At 43.3% G+C, this 19,667-nt stretch overlaps 1 protein-coding gene across 2 annotated transcripts in view; it reads right to left on the bottom strand.

Annotated features, from left to right (window-relative positions):
- The window catches only part of LOC121279248 (KAT8 regulatory NSL complex subunit 1-like), a 196,487-nt gene that overhangs the window by 75,565 nt on the left and 101,255 nt on the right, over nt 1-19,667 (bottom strand). The gene's annotated exons all lie outside the window — the stretch shown is intronic.

Raw genomic sequence — 19,667 nt, 5'->3', positions numbered from 1 at the left:
TCTTTTCCACTTCAGTGCAAATAATCTCATATTTCAAGTATCTCCTCTTAATTGTATGTGCCAAACTGGTGAAGTTATGTTGCCCCTGATGGTCTACAACAGGACACCCAAAACTGCACACCAATCAAACTGTGACCAAATGTTTCGTAGAAAATGGCTTCTTGGCTTTTTCACTTTTTCCAAATTTATTAATTCAAAAGTAAATCTACTGACATTCACTTTTTCAATGAATTATGCCTTTGAACACACAGGACTCAATTTATTCAAACTCTTCCATAATTTCCAAACAGGTATATATTGCCATTCTGAAAACATCTGTGTTGAGGGCTGAACTATTAACTTTTTATTTATGACTAAAATGACGGGAAGGAAAGCCACAGATCCAAATTTGCTGATGACAAAGGTAGGCAGCACCATAGCCTGTATAGGTGGAAGCAGAACATTACAAAGAAATATTGATAGCCCAAATGTAAGGCCCCGATACGCCTCCTACCACCACTGATTTGTAAAGATAGATCATTCTTGATGAACCAGACTGAATTTTTTGAAGAGGTAATTTAAATAGTGGTTAGGAAAATGTTTATGGATGCTATTTAAATGGACTTCCAAAAAGAATTTCAACATTCCGAAGAGACTTAGCTAAATTTGAAACCCAAGGAATTGAAGGCATATTATTGAACCGTCGCTTGATAGTACAGAATTTGAAAATTGCTAAAAAGGAAACATGTTGCTGAAGCTTTCATCTTGTACTCATCAGGACAAACACAAGAATCAAAATTTCAAATGATCATAACAATTTATGCCTGAGGACAAAAGGGGTGTTGATTGGTTGGCAAGATAACTCTGATTAATTGAGGCATTTTCATGGAGAAAACTATAGATTCCCTATACTTCCGGGTAATTCAAAAAAGGCGCAAAGTTTGAATATATTTCTTTGTATGTGGAACTTGTCCCCAAGTATGAATGTATGTCAATTCTGGGAAGCATAAATGAGCCATGTTACAAACTAGACTGATGACCTTAAATTGGTTGTTGATATAGTTATTGGTGTACTCAGGATTGCTCACCAAGTGCTGTCCAATCACAGAATCACATCCAACAGTAGACATTTTGTTCCAGGTTTTGCAAACACGAGCTGAGTATGGTCTACTTCTTGCCTATTCCGCACAGCCAGAGGCACATGCTGTTTGATTCAATCAGCCAATTATTGGGGGGACACAGCCTACGCATCTGACATCACACCTGAAATTCATACACAACGTTGCTCAATTGTGTGGTAGGCAGTGTGTGTTTTTGGACTGATGGCAGCATCCTATGAGTGGAAAATACCACTCACATCATAGCTGCATAGTAGCAGCGTGAAATGGCTTGCTTCACCTGTTGGTCAAATTTTTGAGATACTTTGCCTTTCCAAGGTAATTTGAGGTCGATCGGGTACTTTTCAGATCCAAAGTGGAGGCCTCTGCGAGTCTGCGCATTACACAGCAAACAATGATCTGATCAGGATAGCCATTTCCCTGCAAGACAGCTTTGATACACTCCATTTCTGCATTGAGCTTGCAAGGTGAGCAAATGGTGGAGCCCTATTTACAAGATAGCTACGTGGAACTATACAAATTTCAATATGTATATTGAGCAGTGAAGGCAGGCTTGTGGTAGATAGTAGTGGAGAAACGATTAGCAAATATTTTTCAACACGGGAAGTTGAGGAAAGGGAATGTGTTAGACTTCTCCATCTCAAAAGTGAACTGGAACATGGGATAAAGGACATTAATAGGCAGAGTTCAAATCATACTCAGCCAGCCCATGCTTGCAAACAGAAAAACAAACATCTACTGTTAGATGTGATTTGCGACTGGAACAATCCTAAGTGCACTAATGTCTACACCGACAATCAATTTATTATAATCAGTCAATTCCGTAGCGTGGCTCATTTACACTTGCCAGAAAAGTCATACATTCATAGGCAGGGACTCGTTATCTGCCATCAAAAGAATTATGTTCAAGCCTTGCATCTTTTTTGAGTTATCCTAAACATAAGGAGCCTACGGTTCCTGTTTCTTCATAGTACTGCCTCGGCCATTTAGAGTCAGCTTGCCAACCAATCAGCAACCTTTTTTACTGTGGTATAAACCGTTGTGATCGTGAAATTTGGCATTCTTGCATTTATCCTGAGGAGTGCAAGATGAAAAGCTTCAGCAATGTTTCTCTCTTTACAGCAGTATGCAAATTATTTACCTGGTTAGGAAATTGCTGAGGGGTAGAAAAGAGAGCTGGAATAATGAGCAGGTACTGTATTTGGCAACTTGAGAGGCCTGAACTTCAGTGGAGTGGCAATCAGAGTTGGAATGCCACTCCACTCGTACTTTTTTGCCTTGTAATCTTTTCGATCCTATATTGCCCAACCTTCCGACTCAGGCCAGGCGAGAACTGTACAGGGCAGAGTGCTCCTGAGGCCTTGACTCGAGTGCTGCTGAATCAAAGGAAATGGCTGCCGTAAATCAGATATGTTTAAAGGTCCAGCAGGGCATTTGCCATGCAAACCTTACCTGGGAACTTTACAGGGCAGTGGGGGTCCAGTTACACTGCCCTGCAGCTTGGAAGTTACTGTCTGTGGTGTCCCACAAAGATCTGTGTTGGGGGCCTCAACCATTCGTAGTATTTATTAATGAATCAGATGATGAAATAGAAAGTCACATGTGCAAATGTGCAAATGACACAAAGATAAATGGGTACAGAAAGCAGTGTTGATACAAAGTATAAAATTTAAAAGGAGATATACGTTAAGTGAATGGTCAAAACTTAACAAATAAAATTCAATGTAGTCAAATATGAGGTCATGCACTTTGAACCTTAAAAAGATAGAACAGGTTACTTTCTAAATAGTGAAAAGCTGGAAATAGCAAATCCAAAGAGACTTGGAGGTCCAGGCACATCGATCATTAAAATGTCATGAAAAGGAACCCTAATCATAAAAGTTATTGCAATGTTGGTCATTATATCTGGAGAACTAGAACACAAAGGGGGAGAAGTCAGGTTTCAGCTATACAAAGCCCTGGTTAGACCATACCTGGGGTACTGAGAGCAGTTCTGGGCACCATAACTTTGGAAGGATATATTAACCTTGGAAGAAAGGTAGCATAGATTTAACAGAATGATAATTTAATCCTTGGAATTAAGGTATGAGGAGTCATTACACAAGCTTGGGTTGCATTCCCTGCAATTTAAAAAGTTAAGGGGGTGATTCAATCAAAGCTTTCAAGATATCCTGAGGAACAGTATGGCAGATAGAGTGAAACCATTTTTATTGGTTCGGAAGTCTAGGGGGAGCACGCATGGTTTAAAAAAGTTAGAGCCAGACCTTTCATGATTGAAATGAGGAAATACTTATTCACACAAAGGGTGGTAGAAGTTCAGAACTCTCTTCCACAAAAGCTAGATGCAAGATCAACTGCTAAATTTCAAACTGTGATTGAAGGCGTTTCTTAAAACCTTTGATCAAATCTTTGGTCATCTGACCTAACATCTCATGTGGCTTGGTGCCATACTTAGTTTGAAATACTCCCATGAAGTGCTTGGGACATTTTATTACGTTAAATGCACCATAAACAAAACTAATTCTTGTTGATAGCTTTTTATTCCTAAACGCATATGGAAAATATGAGGCAAAAGCAATTATATGCAGCTATATGCAGTTAGGTCACAAATCAGCCATTATCCCAGTGAACCTTGGAACAGGATCAAGGAGCGAAATGGTCTGCTCCTGCTCCTAGGTTCCTTGTTTTTTTTGCTCCAAATTGTACAAGCTCAAGTTTATGGAACATTGGTTTAATTTTTAAACACATGGAGGGGGTCTCTGGCCAAGCCAAAATAGTGCCGGAGCCCTGATTCCAGACATCCTGCCCTCGAACCTGGCACTCATAATTTTTGTGGGGCAGGGAGGGGAAAGGGGGTGGGTTGATTGTACTTTGCACCTCCATGGTTCATCGAGCAGCTGCATGCATAAAAGTATCCTCTGGGATTGGTAAAATTAGACATGAATGTGTGCAAAAAGTGGACAAACTTATTGGAACTATCAAGCTGTCGTGGCATTTATAGCTCCTTGGAATTTTCAAGACATTGAAATCTCAAAAGAAAGAGTCTGTAGTTTAAAAAAAAAATCAGTGCTTGCTACTTTACTCTGTCTGTTGAAATAGGCCTGAGGGTTATCAATACAGGATTTGTTCTGCATATGATTCCACAACCTATCATCACAGTGGGGTACCTTTCAGTTCAGAGTTTGATTGACAGATCCAAGTGATTATAAAGTCTTTGTTGTGGGGCTATGAATACAAATTGTTTTTAAAAGGGATTAAGTAGTTGAAAGGATATAAATGTAGAGAATGGGTTATCAGAGAGGTTTTTTTTAAATAGTAAAGTCATCAAAAGGCACTTCAAACTTAATTTTATTTCATCTCAGCATAGGTCCTGAGGTCTGCTCATGGTGTATACTAGGCGAGTTAGCATGGAGGGTGCAAGGACAAAGGGTGGGGTGGGGTGGCATGAGTTGGCATGGAGGCTATAAAAGGTCATGGGGGTTGGTAGAGGGGCACAGATTGGTAAGGATGGGGCATGGGGAACGTAGGTAGTTAGAGGGCTTTTTTTAAAACAACAGCTGAGACAAAAGTGCCACAGCAGAGAGGCTGGTCTTTCCAACAGACAAATTCTGGCTGTCTCCACACTGTGCCCCACTCCCGTTAACACCCACCTCCCCAGAATGAAAATCAAACCATCTGGGGCACTTTGTCCAGAGTCAGATTTGCAGAGTCAGGAATTTTCCTAACTCTGGAGCAAAAATTCAGGTCATTAAGGTACATCTGCCACCTGTCTGCCCACTTTGCTAATTTGCCTACATCTTCAATTTTTTTCATTGCCCTGATCACTGTTTGCTGAAGTTCTTACTCAGCAAATTTCAAGATTGTTTTCCCAATATTCAAGTCCAATATAAAGAACAGATGAAATAGGGTCCTCAAGAGACTTGAGAGAACCTGTGCTTAAGAAGAAATGCATCACAGAGGATACTAAGTTGGTTGACAGTGGAAAGTGCCCTTGTGTGAAAACATAACAGGTGAGATACAGATCAGCTGTGATCCCATCTACAATTGAAAATTCTGTTTGGGGCTCCAAGCATAATATCAAATTGATATTAGAAGCCAGCTGTCTCCAGTAAATCTGGAATCCTAGGATACGTCAAACAAGAGCTTAAAAACTTTAAGAAATTAAAATTGTTGGAAACACTAAGAAATTAAAGTAGTAAACAGCCATTAATACCATCGATCTCAAGTGAAAGGACTGTGTACTAACCCCCTGTTCATTTTGGAAAAAAAACTATTTTTGGACAAGAGGACAGGGCTAGAGTTCACAAAGGCAGTGATCTTGGCTATTTTTTTGATAATGATGAATATTAGCAAACTGACAAACTATAAACAGAAGGCTCCATGTGGCAGTTTGTCCTAATTTTTGTCCAAATGCTCCTATTGGTGTTGACCCTTTCTGGGACATAATTCAATGAGCTTCAGCAACCCTCAACACCTTGCTCATTTTTAATATGTGAGACCAGATAGCAAGATGTAGGCTTCTGAAAATATAACTAAACACCTAGCTGCCTTTCCAGATATTCAAATATGCACACCTATAATTAGGGATCAGCTGGGCAGTGGTTGCAAGAGATTTTTCATGCTCAAGCCCAGCTCTAAACTGACTTTTCAAAGTTGTGATCAACAGATTCATCACAAAATAAATCAATAAAAACACAAAACTGCGGATGCTGGAAATCCAGAACAAAAACAGAATTACCTGGAAAAACTCAGCAGGTCTGGCAGCATTGGCGGAGAAGAAAAGAGTTGACATTTCGAGTCCTCATGACCCTTCAACAGAACTGAGTGAATATTAGGAGAGGGGTGAAATATAAGCTGGTTTAAGGTGGGGGGGGCGGTTGAAGGGACAAGCAAGCAGTGATAGGAACAGATAATCAAAAGATGTCACAGACAGAAGAACAAAGAGTTGTTGAAGGTGGTGTTATTATCTAAACGAATGTGCTAATTAAGAACGGATGGCAGGACACTCAAGTTTCAGCTCTAGTTGGGGTGGGGTGGAAAGGCTAACAGGCATAAAAGATTTGGATTTAAAAATAATGGAAATAGGTGGGAAAAGAAAAATCTATATAAATTATTGGAAAAAACAAAAGGAAGGGAAAGAAACGGAAAGGAGGTGGGGATGGAGGAGGGAGTTCAAGATCTAAAGTTGTTGAATTCAATATTCAGTCCAGAAGGCTGTAAAGTCCCTAGTCGGAAGATGAGGTGCTGGTCCTCCAGTTTGCGTTGGGCTTCACTGGAACAATGCAGCAAGCCAAGGACAGACATGTGGGCAAGAGAGCAGGGTGGAGTGTTAAAATGGCAAGCGACAGGGAGGTTTGGGTCTTTCTTGCGGACAGACCGCAGGTGTTCTGCAAAGCGGTAGCCCAATTTACGTTTGGTCTCTCCAATGTAGAGGAGACCGCATTGGGAGCAACGAATGCAGTAGACTAAGTTGGGGGAAATGCAAGTGAAATGCTGCTTCACTTGAAAGGAGTGTTTGGGCCCTTGGACGGTGAGGAGAGAGGAAGTGAAGGGGCAGGTGTTGCATCTTTTGCGTGGGCATGGGGAGGTGCCATAGGTAGGGGTTGAGGAGTAGGGGGTGATGGAGGAGTGGACCAGGGTGTCCCGGAGGGAATGATCCCTATGGAAAGCAAGATTCGCACCCCGCAGATGCAATGACCAACGCAAACAAAAAGGAATCCAACCATTTCCTTTTGACATTCAATAGCATTACTATTGCTGAATCCCCCACTATCAATATCCAGGGGATCATCATTGAACAGAAACTGAATTAGACCGGCCATATAAATATTGTAGCTTCAAAGGCAGGTCAGAGGCTGGGAATCCTGCAGAGCAACTCACCACCTGACTCCCCAAGGCCTGTCCACCATCCACAAAGCACAAGTCAGGAGTGTGATGGAATACTCCCCAATGGTCTGGATGACGACAGCTCCTACAACACTCAAGGAGCTTGCTATCATCCAGGACAAAGCAGCCTGCTTGACTGGCACCCCATCCACTACCTTCAACATCCACTCCTCCATGACTGATGCATAGTGGCAGCAGTGTATACCATCTACAGGGTGCACTGCAGCAATTCACTAAGGCTCCTTTGGCATCACCTTCCAAACAACCTAGAAGGGCAAGGGCAGCAGGCACATAGGGATACCATCATGTCCAAGCCACACACCATCCTGACTTGGAACTATATCACCGTTCCCCAGTCAAAATCCTGGAACTTCTCCCAGAACAGGACTGTGGGTGCACCTATACTACCTGGACTGCAGTAGTTCAAGGTAGCACCTCACCACCACCTTCTCAAGGGCAACTAGGGATGTCCAATAAAAATGCTGGCTTAGCTAGTGACGCCCAGATCTCATGAAAAGAATAAAAAGAAATTGAGCCCAGGCTCTGCTGGTCAATATGGTTCACAACTGCACCAAATGCTGCCTTTGCAACCTAGGCCACTGGAGGAAACACGTAAAGTCCTCAACATTCAGTGGGCAACATCTAGCTTTCAGAACTTCCATCACAATCTCAAGTTCTACCCTAACAACAGAAAGGCTTACGTAATTAGGTACTGTACTGAGCATATGGCTCACAATGCTGGGAACAATGCTTTGCAACAGTTGGGCTTCAAACCTTTTCATGCTTTATTAACAATAACCCAATTCAGAGTTTACAACCTTTCTCAGAAATTCTTCACAATTGAAGCCAAAGATCTAATTTCAACAGCATTGGAGAAAGATAAATCAACACTCCAAGGGAGTTTTGAGTGCAACAGGAAATTTATAAATAAGGACAGTTAGAGGTATAAACCTCATCAGTGATAAATTCATGAACAGATCTCTCAGCAAACAAATGTGGACATATACTTTAAATTCACCACTAACTGCTGATTTATGAGCCCTTCCTTCACAAAACATTGTATTATTATAGTAGGAAACGGGAAGGGAAAAGGTTCAAAAACTAACTTTCAATTGTCAGTTTTCATCCTTAGCTTCCACCTTTCCCAAAGAGACTGGTCAGACAACAACCATCTTAATAACTCAGTAGTAGATAGATATGGTAAATTCTCAACTTTCAAATATTCTAATTGGTTTCACAATGATGCTGGTCTCTTTGATCTTCAGCTTTACTTGACCTTACTTCAAGGGCTTACTGGCACCTTCTTCTCTGAGCCCAATCAAGATGCAAGTTATAAAGGCTCTGCTTACATGTCCCTTATTCATCCTGATCCAAACAAATTACAGGGAATGCCATTACCAAAATGTGCAATAAAACATTACATTAGTTGCTGCAAAATAGAAAGCCATCAAGAACAGAATAACCCATTCTACTTGTAACACAGTTAGAACAAGGGGCGCTAGAGTGTGTTCCAGAAATGTAGAAGAGGGATTTCGGATAGCAACAAAAAATTTCCTTGAGCGTTGCTCTCAGTTTTCATTACCTTCGCAATGTCTTAATGTGTTAACTGGTAATAGATTCGAGGGTATGCACTGCCTGGTTCCACATTTACTCCCTGTCGTGTGGTGGCAAACTTGAAATTTTATCAATGTGCCTGAGTTCATAGTGCAGAGACAAAGCAGATATCATTATAATGCTGACAGGGCTTCCTTACTGTGCCAAGACTGTATTCAAATAGCTATGCAGCGTTTTATTAGTCATAGTTCATAGCGTTCTTCTGGAAAGCAGCTAAAATACCTTTACATTACACTTCCTCCAACCCTCATACTTAAGCTGCATAGCATGAGACTGTATAACCAATCACATCACTGGAATAAACCAACATCAATCAGGATACTAGTCAGACTGCATCAAAGCAAGTTCAATCATAACTAAAACCGAGAGGGCTATCTTTTATTGCTACTCGTTTATGGGAGTGTGTGTGAGAAAAATTTTTCCTCACCTCACTTTTAATCAAGACCAGCATTTAGAAATAGCGGAGGTATTACATGGGTTCTTTGCATCTGTCTTGACAAAGGAAGAAGATGCTACCCAGGCTGAGGTGAGAGAGGAAGTAACTGGTACACTGGAGGAATTTACCATTGAGGAGGTGGTGTTAGAAAGGCTATCTTTATTTAAAATTGATAAGGTACCAGGACTAAATGAGATACATCTAAGGGTATGTGGGAAGTGAAAGTGGAAATTGGAGAGGCGCTAGTGATAATCTTCCAAACTTCCTTGGACACATGGGTGGTGCGAATGTTACACCCTTGTTCAAAAAGGAGTGCAAGGATAAAGCCGGAAATTACAGACCAGTCTGTTGGACTTCAATGGTAGGGAAACTTCTGGAAACTATAGGTCAAGATAGAATCAATAATCACTGAGACAAGTGCAGGATAATTAAGGAAAGCCAGCATGGATTCATTAAGGGAAAATCATGTTTAACTAACTTGGTGTTTTTTGAGGAGGGAACAGAAAAGGATGATAAGGACAATGCTGTTGATGTGGTGTACATGGATTTTCAAAAGGCATTTGATACAGTGACACACAATAGACTTGTGAGCAAAATTCTAGCTCATGGAATAAAAGGGAGAGTAGGCACACGGATAAGAGATTGGCTGAGTGACAGGAAAGGAAGAGCAGTGATAAATGGATGTTTTTCAGATTGGAGGAAGGCTTGTAGTGGAGTTCCCCAGGGGTCAGTGTTGGGACCCTTGTTCTTCCTGATACATTAATGACTTAGACTGTGGTATTCAGGGCATGATTTCAAAATTTCCAGTTGTTACGAAGATTGGAAACGTCGTTAACTGTGATGAGGATAGTCTTGAACCTCAAGAGTTCATAACATGTTGGTGGATTGGACAAATAAGTGGCAGATGAAGTTCAATGCAGAGAAGTGTGAGGTGACTCATTTTGGCACGAAGAATATGGAGAGACAATATAAAATAAAGGGAGAAACTCTGAAGCAGATGCAGGAGCACAGGGACCTCAGTATATATATATACATAATTAATTGAAGATTGCAGGGCATGTTGAGAGAGCAGTTGATAAAGCATATAGTATCTAAGGCTTCAGTAATAGGCGCATTTAGTACAAGAATAAGGAAGTTATGTTGAACTTGTATAAGACACGAGTACTGCTTCCAGTTCTGGGCACCATACTTGAGGAAGGATGTGAAGGGATTGGAGAGAGTGCAGGGGAGATCCACAAGAATGATTCCAGGGATGGAAAACTGTAGTTGTGAGGAGAGGTTGGGGCTGTTTTCCTTGGAAAAAAGGTTGACAAGAGACTTGAAAAAGGTATTCCAGATCCTGAGGGGTATGGACAGGGTAAATAGTGAGAAACTGTTCCCACTCAAGGAAGCATCAAGAACTAAAGGGGCATTGATTCAAAATAATTGGCAAAATGAGTAAAATTGAGGTGAAGAAAATTTTTTCACCAAACGTGGTTGAAGCCTGGAACAAACTTCCTGAGAGGTTTGTGGAGGCAGGTTCAATCGAGGTATTGAAAAGGAATTGGATGGCTGTTTGAAAAGAAAGAATGCGCAAGGTTACAGGGATAAGGCAGGGTAGCGGGTCAAGGCAGAATGCTCTTTCAGAGAGCCAGTGAAGACTGAAGGGCCTAATGGCCTCCTTCTGCACTGTAAAGATTCTGCGATTTATTGCCCACCGCGTTCGAGAAGATGGTGGTGAGCTGTTTTCTTGAAACGCTGCTGTCCATGTGGTGCTGGTACATATACAGTGCTGTTAGGGAGTTCCAGGATTTTGAAGGAGCGGTGATATAGTTTCAAGTCAGGATGGTGTTTCTTACAGTCTGAAATCCGTGTGGTGCCTTATCTGTAACAATCTTTTTAATCTGTAGACAACCATCTGTATTCTCAGGCAGTTTTACTATTCACTCAGTCCTGTTGCCTTTTCTTTGCCCGTTCCCCACCACAGCCCAAATTCTGAGCTGGATTACAATATTAGCCTTAAAAACTACAAATCCAAATTACACAATTTTTGTTTGAATTGCTATGGTTATTAGTCTGTATCAGTTTTTTTTTAAATTACAAATCAACAGTTGCTTATCTGTTATTTCAGGCTGTTTTTTTTTTAAACAGGAGTTCTGATGAGCAGAAGAGAAAAGAAATTGAGAAAATTACGCAAAGTGCTGCTACCAGGTAGAATCTCGTATAGTTTTGAGCGTTACAAATCACAAATGTTATCCAAATCCTGAAACTTTGCTAACAACAAATGCAAGGAGCTAATGGACTTCTTCGTCACTAAGATTGAGACCATCCAATCAGCTGTCCCTGTTGCATCACTCCATTCTACCAGCCAACTGGGCCAAACTTCCTCTTAAGTTCGCTCCCGCCTCGACCTTCGGCCCTTTGAGTCCACGTTGGCTCTATATCAAGAGATCCAGTCAGTCCCATTTTCTCGCTCAATCTCCACAGCCCTGCAAGTTTATTGCCCTTGGGTGCCCATCCAATTTCTTTTTGAAATCATTGATCGTCTCCACTTCCACCATCCTCCAAGGCAGCGAGTTCCAGATCCATGCCCGCTTACTAAGTAAGTAAAAATGTTCTTCCTCACAACCCCCTGCATCTCCTGCCCAAAATCTTAAATCTGTGTTTCACAGTCCTGGTACCATCAGTTAATGGGAATGGCTTTTTTTTTTGTCCAGCTTATTCAAACTTGTCATAATCTTCTACACTTCTATTAAATCTCCTTTGCTCCAAGGAGAACAATCCCAGCTTCTTCATCCCAGCTCTGCAACTAAAATACCCAATCCCTCGAACCATTCCAATAAATCTCCTCTGCACCCTTTCAATGGCATCCACATCCTTCCTAAAGTGTGGTGGCTAGAACTGGATGCAATACTCTAGTTGGGGCCTAACCTGAGCTTTGTATATGTGCAGCATAACTTATTTATGAAGTACAAGATCCCATATACTTCGCTAACTACTCTCTCAATATGCATGGCCACCAAGGAACGATGTGCATGAACTTCCTGATCCCTCTATTCCAGCACACTCGTTAGAACTGTGCCACAAAGTTTATATTACCTCTCCCTATTTTCTGCCAAAATGCATCCCCTCACACTTCTCTCTTTTAAGTTCCATTTTCCCATGGAACTCTCTGCCCATTTTGCTAGACTATCACTGTCCTGTTGCAATAGACGGGTATAGTCCTCACTGTATATAACACCATCAAGTTTGGTATGGATGGCAAAATTTAAAATTTTATTCTGTATTCCAATATCTATATATTCATCCTAAAAATCAATGGCCCAAGCACTTCCCTTGAGGGGAAGAGTCACCACTGTACATCCTAGCTAGCCATTTTTACCCTATTCATTACCTCTATCATTTCTGCTTCAGCCCAAAGTTTGTCAGCATCCTCATCATTATTGGGGAAGGCAGTGGAAGAGTGCTAACATCACTGGACTGGTAATCCAAAGACCCAGTGTAATGCCCTGGGGAACCAGGTTCGAACCCCATCATGGCAGATGGTGTAATTGAATTCAATAATAATCTGGAAATAAAAGTCTAATGATGACCACAAAACCATTGTCGATTGTGGCAAAAGGCCACTAATATCTGGCCTACATGTGACTCCAGATCCACTGCAATGTGATTTTGACTCTTAAATGCCCTCTGAAATGGCCTAGCAAGCCACCCAGTTGTATCAAACTGCTACAAAGTCAATAAAATGGAATGAAACCAGACGGACCATCCGGCACTGACCAAGGTGACAACAGCAAACCCATCCCCATCAATGCTGAAAAGTCCTCCTTACGATCATCCGGGAGCTAGTGCCAAAATTGGGAGGGCTGTCTCACTGACTCGTCAAGCAACAGCCTGACGTAGTCACACTGACAGAATCAGACTTTACAGATCATGTCCCATCATCATCCCTGGGTATGTCCTGCCCCACCAACAGGGCAGACGCAGCAGAGGGGGGCAGCACAGTGGTACACAGTTAGGAGGGAGTTGCGCTGGGAGTTCTCAATATCGACTCTGGCCCCTATAAAGTCTCATGGCATCAGGTCAAACATGTGAAAGGAAACCTCCTGCTGATTACCACATACCTTCTCAACTGATGAATCAGCACACCTCCATGTTGAACACCACTTGGAGGAAGCACTGAGGGTGGCAAGAGGGCAAAATGTAATCTGGGTGGGGGACTTCAATGTCCATCACCAAAAGTGCTTGGTAGCACCACCACAAGCCTAGCTGGCTGAGTCTAAAGGACACAGCTGATAGGCTGGGTCTACAGCAAGTAGTATGGGAAACGACAAGAGGGAAAAGCATAGTTGACCTAAATCCTCACCAACCTGCCTACTGAAGATGCATCTGTCCATGACAGTATCGGTAGGAGTGACCACCCCACAGTCCTTGTGGAGACAAAAGTCCCGCCTTCATATTGAGGATACCCTCCATCGTGTTGTGTGGCACTACCAGCGTGCTAAATGGGATAGATTTCAAAAAGATCTCGCAACTCAAGACTGGGCAATCATGAGGCGCTGTAGGCCATCAGAAGCAGAATTGTATTTAACCACAATCTGTAACCTCATGCCCCACTCTACCATTACCACCAAGCCAGGGGATCAACCCTGCATCAATGAAAAGTGGAGGGCTTGCCAGGAACAGCATTAAGGACATCTAAAACTGAGGTGTCAGCCTGGAGAAGCTACAGTACAGGGCTAATTGCATGCTAAACAGTATAAGCAGCAAGCAATGAACAAGAACTAAGCGATTCCAGAACCAACGGATCAGATCTAAGCTCTGCAGTCCTGCCACATCCAGTCACAAATGGTGATGGACGTTTAACCAACTGACTGAATGAGACAACTCTACAAATATTCCCATCGTCAATGATGGAGGAGCCCAGAACATCAGGGCAATAGATGAGGCTGAAGCATTTTCAACAATCTTCAGCCAAAAGTGCCGAGTGGATGATCCATCTCAGCCTTCACCGAGGTCCCCAGCATCAGAGGTGCCAGTCTTCAGCCAATTTGATTCACTCCACGTGATATCAAGAAACAGATGAAGGCAATAGACACTGCAAAGGCTATGGGGCCTGAAAATATTCCAGCAATAACATTCAAGATTTGTGCTACAGAAGTTGCCATGCTCCTGTGCAGCTACAACACAGGGCATCGACCCAGCAATGTGGAAAATTGCCCAGGTATGCCCTTTCAACAAAAAGCAGGACAAATCAAACCCAGCCAATTATCATCCCATCAGTATACTCTCAATCATCAGTAAAGTGATGGAAGGGGTCATCAACAGTGCTAACGAGTGGCACTTGCTTGGCAATAACCTGCTCACTGACCCTCAGTTTGGTGGGTTCCAGCAGGGTCACTCGGCTTCTGACCTCATTACAGCCTTGGTTCAAACATGAAAGGAGCTGAACTCGAGGTGAGGCATCAAGGGGCCCAATCAAAACTGGAGTCAATGGGAATCAGGGGGAAAACTCTCTACTGGTTGGAGTCATACCAAGTACAAAGGGAGATGGTTGTCTCTGTTACAGGTCAATCATCTCAGTCCAGGGCATCACTGCAGAAGCTCCTCAAGGTTGAGTCCTCAGCCAAACCATCTTCAGCTGCTTCAGCAATGACCTCCCTTCCATCATAAGGTCAGAAGTGGGGATGTTCGTTGATGATTGCATAATGTTAGACCATAAGCCATAGGAGCAGAAATTAGGCCATTCGGCCCATCGAGTCTGCTCTGCCATTCAATCATGGCTTAAGTTTCACAACCCCATTGTCCCGCCTTCTCCCCGTAACCTTTGATCCCCATACCAATCAAGAACCTATGTTCAGCATCATTCGCAGCTCCTCAGATACTGAGGCAGTCCATATCCAAATACAGCAAGACCTGGACAATATCCAGGCTTGGCTGACAAGTGGCAAGTTACATTTGCACCTCGCAAGTGCCAGGCAATGACTATCTCCCCATAACATGCAATGGAATTATCATCACTGAATCTCCCACTAACACCACCCTGGGGGTGACCATTATCCAGAAACCGAACCAGCCATATAAATACTGTGGCTTCATGAGCCCTGAAGCTGGGAATTCTGCAACGAGTAACTCACCTCCAGACTCCCCAAAGCCTGTCCACCATCTACAAGGCACAAGTCAGGAGTATGATGAAATACTCTGCACTTGCCTGGATGAGTGCAGCTCCAACACTCAAAAAGCACGACACCATCCAGAGCAAAGCAGTCCACTTGATTGGCACCCCATCCACCAACTTCAACAGTCACTCCCTCCACCACCACACACAATGGCAGCAGTGTAGGCCATATACAAGATGCACTGCAGAAACTCACCAAGGCTCCTTTGACAGCACCTTCCAAACAACCGCCTAGAAAGACAAGGGCAGCAGATGCTTGGGAAGACCACCACCAGCTTCGAGTTCCTTTCCAAGCCATACAACATCCTCATTTGGAACTATATCGCCAATTCTTCACTGTTGTTGGGTCAAAATCCTGGAACTCACTTCCTGAAAGTACTGTGGGTGTACCTATACCAGATAGACTGCAGCAGTTTAAGAAGCAGTTTAAAAAAAGAATAAAAATAGGACCATGTATTTCAAACTCTGTAGCATTGCTCTACTTCACCCCTGCCTAAGCTCATCTGCTGCTGAACCATCATTCAAGCATTTGTTACCTCTGGACTTGACTGGTCCAATGCACTCCCACATTCTACCCTCCATAAATGGAAGTCCTCCAAAACTCTGCTGCCTGTGTCTTAATTCGCACCAAATCCCGTTTCCCCCCCATCATCCCTCTGCTCATTGACATACACTGGCTCCTGGTCAAGCAACATCTTGATTCTTAAATTCTTATTCTTCTTATTCTTCTTTTCAAATCGCTCCTTGACATCACCCCTCCCTGTCTCTAAACTCCTTCAGCACCAAAACCCTCAAATATAACTGTGTTCATTTAATCCTGGCCTTGAGCACCCCGATTTTAATCGCTCGACCATTGCTGGCTCTGTTTTCAGTTGCCTAGGTCCTAAGCTCCAGAATTCCTTCCTAATTCTCTCTGCCTCCGTACCTCATTTTCCTGCTTTAAGACATGCCTTAAAGCCTACGCCTTTGACCAAGTATTTGGTCATGTGACCTAATATCACCTCATGTAGCTTGGTGTCATATTTTCTTTTAAAATGCTCCTGTGAAGTGCCTGGAGACATCTTATAACATTAAAAGCACTGTATAAATATATGCTGCTGTTGCTCAGCTAGTCAGTCTCATCCATAAAACTCTCCTCACAGCCTCCAGACAGCAAGAGGTTAAAAAAAAACCCTTCTTTAGAATTCACACTGGCTATCTATGATGTCAGTTCAGTTTTGGGCATGACTATAGTGTTAAACAGTCCCCTATCATTGCCTAAACTGATAACTTAAGGAACAGTGTCACAGTTAATGAACGAGTAATCTAGAGGCCTGGACTGATGAACGCAAATCCCACCATGGCAGCTGAGGAATTTTAATTAATTGTAGTCGCTTGGTAGTACAGAACTTGAGTATTGCTGAAAAAAGAAGTTTTGGTGAAGCTTTTCGTTTTGCACTCATCAAGAAAAAAGGGAGGAAAAGGACAGAGGGCCCCCCTCGTCCCCACCACCCCACCAATACAGAGCACCCATCAGCCCTGAATATCCAGTTCACCATCCCACCAGCACCAGGCACCTCCCAGCCTGCTCAGAGTATCCAAACCCCCTCTAACACGCTAGCTCCGTGCATTCAACAACAACACCCCCACCCCCAGCACCAAGCACCTCCCCACCCCACGGGCCACTAGCTCCTGGTCAAAACTGAAATTAAGGCCCCTGGAGGCTTCACAAGGTCCGAGGCTCCGGAGATCAAAGCTGAGCTTGGTCCGCCATCACTGAGCCCACCCAGCACCCACCCACCCCAACCACCACTGGCGATCGAGGCCAAGGTCGGGGCCGCTATAATCGGCCCCCACCCTACCCACTGGTCAAAAGTGAAATTGAGGCTGCCAGAGACCTCATGATCCAGGGTTCCAGAAGTCAAGTCAGGGCTAGGGCCGAGGTCACCCAGGTCGCCAGCTCTGGTTGCCAGCTCCCTCACCACCCCACCAAAGCTCTCAGCACCCCCACATCGAGCACCTGCTCCCTGATGAACTTACCTGTGGCTCTGAGCTCCCTGGCCAGAAATGGAGATATTAAAAACTTACCCAGCAAATGATGATGTGACACTTGTCCAATCACAGGCTGGCTGCACCTTCCAGTGGCTGCTGACAGCTAGTGCAGGATGGAACTTGCCTGTGGTTGGATGAGCAGGCTCTGAGCCTTTCTTCAAAATTCTGTCCCAGAAATCTTGGACGATTGACTCACAACAACGTGGTGGGCCGGATGAAAATGTCTCGGGGGCCACATCCGGCCTGTGGGCTGGGCCTTGGACAAGCCTGCTGTATGAGTGTGCTGATTAAATGGCAAGTGACACTGATTGGTAGAGGTGTTGCCATGGAGAATATACCAGTTAATGGTGACTGACAGTTAACTGCCAAGCATTGTCTGAAATTTTAAACCAAGCAGCTTGGCTCTGATTGGTCAGGGCATTGCCCTGAGGAATGAACCAGTGAGTGGCTATCATTTATTTTGTTTTAGCTGAAACAGACAGAAATGTCTTTTTTTTTTTAGCAACACTGAATTAATTAAATCTGGAACAAAACACATAGCCACATAACTTCCAGATCTTAAAGATACATCTAGTTCATTATTATCCTTTGAGGAAGCAGCTTCACCTATATGGCCCCAGACGCACAGCAATGTGCCTGACTCTTAATTGCCCCCCATAAAAGCGCAAAACCTACTCAATTGCATTCAAGAAGGTGGCATGCCATCACCTTCTTAAACGCAATTAGGAATGGACACTAAATGATGGGTTTTCATATAATGTCCAATTCCATGAATGATTTAAAAAAAGACCCTCAAAAGGAAGGATCAGAGTTGAAAGGGAGGAAAAGAGGGGCAAAAACAAATTAATTAATATATCAAAAGTCTCACACCCACTGAATGCTTGTTGTTAACATCGTCCATGCTAAATTTTTATGACCTTATTTATCAGCAAACTGCCTATGTTTACTTGTTGCATTGTAATTACATTCTCTTGCCCCTGGTGATAGTTGGGCCATTCTTGCGGTATGGTGCAATTGCCGTTGGGCAATTTATATAGGCAGCTTTCATCAAAATGTGGACACAGAAAAATATAGTGGAAATATAAAAATAAAGAAATTAAGCATGATTTCAAAATGGAGACAGACTGACGTCTGTCTGCCTTGCCAATTATCCCCTGCCCTCTAACCCCACTTAACCTGAAACTACACTTGTTTATCACACACAGAGTATAATGACACACACAACCTTTTAGCACTTTAAAGTAACAAGGTTGATAGCAGTGGCACTAGGAAATACATCGGGGTTTCCCAAACAGTGGATAAAGATGAGATTTTGAGCTAATAGCTCTAAGGCAGCAATGGCTGCTGTGGAGCTCAGATGAGCTCTGACAACTGCAAGGTCTTTTGAAATTCTCGTGTTTTTTCTATTGGTGGGCGTGGCCTAATGGGCCCTCTGAGGTCCAACTGCTGCTGCAAGAAAGCCTAAGAAAAAGTTTTTTTTTGTAGAAACCCTTCCTTTTCATCAACTTTCTCAACACTCCAATCCTGTCCACCCCACCCCATGCAACTGAAGCCTCCCCACCCCCCACTCAAAAGAAGAAACCTCTCCCACATGCCCCTGCTCAACAGCTCTCGTATTATACCCTACCCCCACCAACCCCCCATTAAAAATTCTCACTCTGGGGTCACAATAAGTCTGTGACATTAAAATTGAGTCACGCCAGGAGAAAAAGTTTGGGAGACGCTGAAATACTGTGTCATAGAGGTCTACAGCACAGGAAAAGGCCCTTCGGCCCATCGAGTCTGTGCCGGTCAAACAAGTACCTTTTACCAGCACTAGGCCCATAGTCTTGTATGCCATGGCATCGTAAGTGCACATCCAAATATCTGAAATGTTATGACGGTTTCTGCCTCTACCACCCTTTCAGGCAGTGAGTTCCAGATTGCCACCACCCTCTGGGTGAAAAAATTCTTCCTCACATCCCCTCTAAACCTCCTGCCCCTTACCTTAAATCTGTGCCCCCTGGTTATTGATTCCTACACCAAGGGGAAAAGTTCTTTCCTGTCCATCCTATCTATGCCCCTCATAATTTTATACACCTCAATCATGTTCCCCCTCAATCTCCTCTGCTCGAGGGAAAATAACCCCAATCTATCCAATCTCTCCTCATAACAAAAACTCTCCAGCCCAGGCTTTTTACCATCCTGGTAAATCTCTGCACTCTCTCTAGTGCCATCGCATCCTTCCAATAATGCTGATTCCAGAACTGCATGTAATACTCTACCTGTGGCCTAACCAGCGTTTTATACAGTTCCAGCATAACCTCCCTGCTCTTATATTCGATGCCTTGGCTAATAAAGGCAAGTATCCAATATGCCTTCTTAAACACCTTATCTACCTGTCCCACTACCTTAAGGGACCAGTGGACATGCACACCAAGGTCCCTCTGATCATCAGTACTTCCCA

This window comes from Carcharodon carcharias, chromosome 6 (genome assembly GCF_017639515.1).
Source record: "Carcharodon carcharias isolate sCarCar2 chromosome 6, sCarCar2.pri, whole genome shotgun sequence".
Taxonomy (NCBI): Eukaryota; Metazoa; Chordata; class Chondrichthyes; order Lamniformes; family Lamnidae; genus Carcharodon; species Carcharodon carcharias.
The sequence above is the reverse complement of the archived record's forward strand: the minus strand, read 5'-3'. Positions and strand labels throughout refer to the sequence as shown.